Raw genomic sequence first — 7,902 nt, forward strand, 5'->3', positions numbered from 1 at the left:
ACAGACTGTATTTCCCCAGATTAAGATGTTAGTTTTGGCCATGGAACTTGTCTTAGCAATGGAATGTGGTTGATATGATGTGTTAGTTGAAATGTGCTTATATAGTTGGGTTCCTCCTTCTGTGCTCTTGGCTTTTGTGATAAGAAGAATATGCCTTAACTAGACTTATTGTGGTGATCATTTTTCAGTTCTTACAAATATCAAATCGTTATGTTGTACAACTGTAAGTAATTTAATGTTACATGCCCATCATACCTCAATAAATTAAAGAAGGAGGAGGAGGAGAAGGAGGAAGAAGAGGAGGAAGAGGGGGAAGAAGAATGAGAATATGCCTTAATTAGCTGCTGGCCAAGGAGAATAAGATGTGGACCTGAACTGCCGCTTGACAAATGTATACACCTTGCAACCACGGTCACACTGTAGAATATTTTCCATCATCCCCCAAAGCTCCCTTGTGTTCCTTTACAGTAAAATTTCACCCATCTCTGGGCCCAGGCAACCACTGATCTGTTTTCAGTAACTACAGATTTGTTTTGACTACTCTAAAACTTCACATAAAAGGAATCATATGGTAAGGACTGTTTTGTGTCTGAATTCTTTCATTCAGCACAACCATGTGGCTTTGTGTATCAGTAGTTTGTTACTTTTTATCACGGAATAGTATTTCAGTTATGGATATAGCATAATATCTTCATCCATTTGCATGCTCATAGATATTTGGATTCTTTTCAGGTTTTGTTATTTGGGAAAAAAAGCGAACGTACAAGATTTTGTGTGGACATGTATTTTTATTTCTCTTGAATAAATACCTAGGAGTGGAATTGCTGCATTGGGTGGTAATTATACTCTTACTTTTATTGGAAACTATGAAATTATTTTCAGAAGTGGTTGTACCATTTTATATTCCCACCACTTGATATTGTCAGTCTTTATAAATTTAGTCATTCTCAAGCGTGTCTAAGGGTATGTCACTGTGGTTTTAATTTGCATTTCCTTGTTCACTAATAATATTGAGCACCAAGGGACTTCCCTGGTGGTCCAGTGGTTAAGACTCCGCACTTCCACTGCAGGGGGCATGGGTTCAATCCCTAGTCAGGGAAGTTCCAAGTGCCACATGTGGAATAAATAAATATTTATTTATTTAAATTAAAAGATAAAATAAAATAATAATAATATTGAGCACATTTTCTGGTACTTATTGGCCATTTGTATCATTTTTTTTCATTGCCCATATTTTTTGGTTGCTTTTTATTAACCAGTGAGTTATAACAAAGTTTCTTATATATCTTATATACAAATCCTTATTGCAAGTATTTTCTCCCAGTCTGGGGCATGCCTGTCTGTGTTCATAAAGATATCTCCTGAAGAGTAGAAATTTAAAATTTTTAGTGAAATCAAATTTACCATTTTTTCTTTTATAATTCATTCTTTTTGTTTTATATCTAAGAAACCTTTGCCTATCCCAAGATTGCAAAGATTTTCTATTTTTTTCTATAAGTGTATATGTAATTTTAGCTTTTACAATTAGGTCTAAGATCCATTTCAAATTACTCTTTGTGTGTGGTGTCAGAAAAGGGTTAAGGTTTATTTATTTATTGCATATGAATATCCAGATGTTCCAGCATAATTTGCTGAAGTGACTGTCCTTTCTCCATTGAATTACTTTAGCTTCTTAGTGAAAATCAGTTGGCCATATATATATGGGTCAACTTCTAGTGTCTCTGTTACATTGATTAGCCTATATGTCCATCCTTAAGGCAATCTGACTCTCTCTTGATTATTGTGGATTTATAGTGGATCTGATAATCTCTGTAGTTTAGTTGGAGTGTTTAGACCATTTACATTTAATGAAATTATTAACAAGGTTTGTTTTCCTCCTTTTTCTCCTCTTTTCCTGCCTTCTTTTGGATTACTTGAACATATTTTTATAATTCCATTTTATCTCCACATTGTTTTATAAGCTGTACTTCCCTGGTGTATTTTATGCTAATTGCTCTGGGGTTTACAATATTCATTGTTAATTTATCACAGTCTACTTTTAAATGATATTATACCACTTCATGTACTGTATATCTCTCTCTCTCAAAAAAACAGAAACAACAAAAAAACAACCTTCCATTTCCCTCTCCTTTCCCATGTGCCCCTGTTGTAACATATATTTTATTAACACCACAATCCACAGTTATAATATTTTCTTTAAATAGTAATTTTTCTTTCAAAGTCTTTAAAAGTCAAAATTTTAAATATTTTCTTACATATCTACCATTTCTGATGCACTTCATTCCTCATTTATTTCTGCCCAAAGAACTTCCTTTAACATTTCCTATTGTACAGGTCTGATGGCAACAAATTCTCTCAGCTTTTGTTTGTGTGAAACTGTCTTCACTTTTTCTTGATTTGTGAAAGGTATTTTCACTAGTTACCTAATTCTACATTGATAGTTTCCTTTAGTACTTTAAAGATGTCTTTCCATTGTCTTATGGTTCATTTGGATTCTGGCAAGAAATTTGCAGTTATTGCTAGGCTTATTTCTCTGTACATAATATGTCTTTTGTTTCTGTCTCTCAAGTTTCCCTTAATCACTGATTTTCAGGAATTTGATTATGTGCCTTGGAGTGTTCTTCTTTGTGTTTATCATGCTTGAGGTTCATTGAGCTTCTTGCATCTGAACTTATAGCTTTCATCAAATTTTGAAAATTTTCTGCTATCTCTTCAAATATTTTTTTCTGCTACTCCTTCCCCCACCAATCCTCCTCCTGGGAGTCCAATTACATGTATGGCAGACTGCTTGGTATTGCCCACAGGTCACTGAAACTCTTGTTCTTTTGTTTTTTTTTTTTAATTTATTTTTTCTTTGTGCTCCATTTTGGATACTTCCTATTGCTACATGTTCAAGTACACTAATATTTTCTTTTGCAGTGTCTTGTCTCTTTTTAATTGCATTAAGTGAATTTTTTACTTCTGATGTTGTACTTTTCAGCTCTAGAAATCTCATTATTTAAAAAATTATCTTCCATTTCTCTCCTCAATATGCTAATATTTTCCCTTAAGGATGTACACGTATTTATAATGGCTGTTTTTATATCCCTGTCTGCTAATTTCATCATGCTAAACTTTCTGGATATGTTTCTACTGACTTACTGTCTCCTAGTAAAAGACAATACTTTCCTGCTTCTTGGCATGTCTACCAATTTTTGGTTGGATGCAGGACATGGTAGATCTTATGTTGCTGAATGTATGGATTTTACTGTCTCACTTTAAAGAGTGTTGAGCTCTGTTCTGGCAGGCAGTGCAGTCACTTGTGGTTTAGTTTTATCCTTCTGAGCCTTATTTTTAAGCTTTGTTATATCAGACAGAGAGTAGTCTCTACCTTAGGGATAACTTAAACCTACTATTAAGCTTCAGCCTTTCTGGAGTCTCTGCTGCATACTCAAGTGATCAGTGAGAACTCTCCCCTCTGACTGGAGGAAGCCTGAACAATTCCTAGCGGTGGTAAGAGTTCCTACAACAGTATAACTCACAGCTCCCCAGCCACTCTTTATCCAACCTTGTGGAGTTTCACTCCACAAATTCACATTTTAGTGTTCAACAGACTCAAGGGGACCCCTATACATATTTCTGGAATTCTGTTTCTGCTAGCTCTCTCCTCTCCAGAACTCTGCCACACAGCTGCCTCTGCCTCCTGCTTCCATCTTTGCCTCCATTTAGTGAGACTGCTGTGTACTGCCTAGGATCCTCCTCCCTACTCTGTGGTCCAGAATGTAATGACAGGCAAAAAGCTGGGGTGACTATAGGGCTTCCTTAGTTGTTTTTCTTCTCTTAAATATCAATGTCTTTCATGGACTATGGTCCAATGTCTAATAGAGTAATTTCATATATTTTTATCCAGTTTTCTAGTTGTTTAAAGGAGGAGGATAAATCCAGTCCCTGTTACAACATTATGACCAGAAGCAGAAGTCATGTTCAGTAGTTTTCACTGGAGGGATATAGCACACATGTAGGTGAAGTTGCTGCCATACAGAGCCTGAACAGAGAAGGGATGCCTGGAAAAGCAAATCCTTAGGGGAAGGAGGAGACAAATCAAGATTTGAAAGTGGGGAGGTAGGATGGACAATCCCTTCTCTAAAACAAAATGAAGTAAAAACTGGTAAAAACCTACGTATGGCTGGAGATCAAAAAACAGAAGAGGGCAGGAGGAGGGGACTTAGAAGGAGTGGACAGGCAGGTCAGTCTTCCTCCTCCTCACAACCCTGCTCACTGAAACTGGAACACTCAGGAACTTGTATGTTGAGGAGATAGAAAAATTCTTTTCCTTCTACATTTCTTAACATTATCATGGGACTTAGTAGCCTCCTGAGATAATTTACACTTAATTCACAGAAGAATATTAGGGTGCTTCTCTTAACTTCCTACATTTAACTCTGAACTGAGCTGGTACCTTGTCCTGATTATATGGACCTAATAGGCAACTGGCACCGATTCCAAAACTAAACTAAACACTGGGACATCTGGTATGTCAGCACAACACACACACACACACACGCTTAAACAAAAAATGGACACAGAGATCCAGAAACATACATATTTATAATTTTGAATCTGGAACAAGAAATTTCATTCCTCAAATTAAATGCATTATTTTACTGAGGAGACAACCAAATCCCATAGATGGGGCCTTGATAGAATACCAACTTAAGATTTCCAAACCAGTCTTAGAGCAGTTGTAAAAACGAATGCAAACCTTTGTGAGGCTGTCTCACTGCTTCCTAGGTCAACTATGTCCATTTCAGTTGTACTTAAACTTGTATTCAGTTCATTAAATGAAACCACAGTTTAGCCTTATTCATAGCCTTTATTTTTCCTCTGAGACTCATTTAAATTAATTTTCTATCTAACCTATCTTACAACTATGCTTGCTTGGCCTCACCCATGACACTCTCTTCCTTTCTATGTATACTGAAGCCCTCTTGAACAACACATTGCCAAATTTCAGGGTCTGCTGCCTTCCTGGAAATGGGTGGCAGTAACTAAACTGCCAACACCACCTCCTGGAACATGTAATGAGATAATGTCTCAGTAAACTCTTGGGCTCTGTGTAAGAAGTGGACATCTGGTGAACTCTCTCTGAGCCAGTGTTCAATGGAAATAGTGGACGAGGCCTCAGAGTAAACACTGAACTTCTGTTGCCCCATCTGCTGTCGTGAGCTTGGGGGAACTACAAACTCCAGATGCTTGATGGAAAGTAAGCTGCTCTTCAGTAAGTATCTCTTGGGTTGCAGATTTTAGCTCACACAACTCAGATATGGAAAGGTTCTTAGTTTGCTTATTTTGTCTATAACCTGTCTGGCCTTTCTCCTGAGCTCACACCCAATGATCAGCAGGAGAAAATTAGATGTCCAAGCTGGTTTAAAAGCTTAGTAGGGGGCTTCCCTGGTGGCGCAGTGGTTGAGAGTCCGCCTGCCGATGCAGGGGACACGGGTTCGTGCCCCAGTTCGGGAGGATCCCACATGCCGCGGAGTGGCTGGGCCCTTGAGCCATGGCTGCTGAGCTTGAGCGTCCGGAGCCTGTGCTCCGCAACGGGAGAGGCCCCAGCAGTGAGAGGCCCGCGTACCGCAAAAAAAAAAAAAAAAAAAAAAAAAAAAAAAAAAAAAAAAGCTTAGTAGGATTCAGTCTCTCCTAAGATGGCATCTAGGTTTGTGTGTGTGTGTGTTTTGGCTTGGGGGTAGGGGTAGTGAGCCCTGTAGCTTTGTGCTGATCCTGGAGTGACCACTGGTTGAAATCCATTGCTCTGATCACTGTCCACAACACCTGCTGGCCTCTCATGCCATATCTACACCTGGGTAAACTGTGGCCCTTTCTTCGGCTTGGGAAGTGCTCCCAGGGAGCATAAAACAACTGCCCTCACAGCCTTTGCTTCTCCTTGGCTCCTAATGGCTTAAGCTCTTAATGACCCCATCCTTGGCTTCTGCTGTGTGGTCACCACATCTTATCACAGAGGGCACCCATGGACACACAGGTTTGAGAGTGCCCCAGGAGAATCAGGACATCCTGAGCAAATACTTCCATGTAACCTTGGCTGCCCCACATCAGTGATGGGACCTCTGCACTACAGTCTCCTCCCAGAATCTCAGACAGAAATCAAAGCTCTCGTTACCCACAACCCCCAAGAAAACAATTCTGGACATCCATCTGATCAATCCCCTCTTCTCCTTTCCTCTTACGCTTTTTCTTAGAATTCTCCAGGGACAGAAAGAAAAAGGCTTCCTTCCTCCACCACATTTCTCTTTTGTTTGCCCCCTTTTTAAGCAAAACTCTGGTCACTGATATATTGAAGGGGTGATAAATGAATTCAGACAATTATTTCAAATCAGGTTATGATATTGCTGCAAAATCCCATTTTTGAGTGTTAAAGCTGAATATTACCTTCATTCTCTTTGTATTCCTTGTAACAAGCAATAATGGTCTCTTCCCTTTCACTCCACTATCCCAGTTGGATGGCTGTCACAAGCCAATGAGGCAAGAGTTTGCAAACTCCAAAAGACAAAAAAGAAAGTCTGTTAATAATTTGAAAAATGACACATCTTTTAAAGACTGTTTCTGATGCTACTTAGGGGGAGGAGGTAGATATCAGGGATGTAGAGAGGCTTGGCTCACTTTTGGGAAAAGAGCTTCTAAGGATAATTAAAGGCACTTAGGGATCCTTGAGAGACCTGCCGGGTTACATGCCTGTAAGATCAATGGAAACATGTGCTCGTCTGTGGTTATGGCTAATAAATCCTATGTTGGAATTTTGCTTTGTTTTATAGGAACATTTTGGTCTTTTCACTTCCTTGGATGCCATCAATATGACAGTGGTGACCATATTTCACTGGTCTAATTCCAGCTTCAGCAGCTGATTGGAGATCTGAGAACAAGACCAATCTGCATTCTTTCTCACTCACTAGGTACTCCACATACAGTAGAAGATAACTGCAAGTGTGTGAGTCTTTCCAAAGCCTTTCTAAGTTGAAATTAGTCTATTCAGTCAATAAATATTTATTGGCCATCAACAAAATGAAAAGGCAACCTGCAGAATGGGAAAAAATACTTGCAAACCATCCATCTGATAAGTGGTTAATATTTAAAATATATAAAGAACTCATGCAACTGAATAGCAAAAGAAAAAAACCAATCTGATTAAAATATGGGCAGAGGATCTGAATAGACATTTTTCCAAAGAAGACATACAGATGGCCAACAGGTACATGATAAGGTGCTCAATATTGCTAATCATCAGAGAAGTGCAAATCTAACCCACGAGATATCACCTCACCCTTGTCGGAATGGCTATTATCAAAAATACAAGAAATAACAAGTGTTAGTGGAAATGTGGAGAAAAAAGAATCATTGTGCACTACTGGTGGGAATGTAAATTGCTTCAACCACTACGGAAAATAGTATGGAGGTTCTTCAAAGAATTAAAAATAGAACTACCAATGGTCCAGCAATTCCACTTCTGGATATTTATCTGAAGGAAACAAACAAACAAAACAAACAGGAAAAGGTCTATGCACCTTGATGTTCACTGCAGCATTATTTGCAATAGCTGAGACATGGAAGCAACCTAAGTGTTCATCAATGGATGAATGGATAAAGAAAATGTGGTACATATGCATAATGTGAAATATTATTCAGCCAATGAAAAGAAGGAAATCCTGCTATTTGTGACAACATGGATGGACTTTGAGGGCATTATGCTAAGTGAGGTAAGACAGACAGAGAAAGACAAATACTGAATGATCTCACTTATATGTGGAATTTAAAAAACAAAAACAAAAAGCCAACTCAGAGATACAGAGAACATATTAGTGGTTACCAGAGGCAGGCTGGGGCAGGGAGGGGTGGGGTGCAAAGCTGGTGAAG

Source organism: Hyperoodon ampullatus (genome assembly GCF_949752795.1).
Source record: "Hyperoodon ampullatus genome assembly, chromosome: 15".
In the NCBI taxonomy this organism is placed as follows: Eukaryota; Metazoa; Chordata; class Mammalia; order Artiodactyla; family Ziphiidae; genus Hyperoodon; species Hyperoodon ampullatus.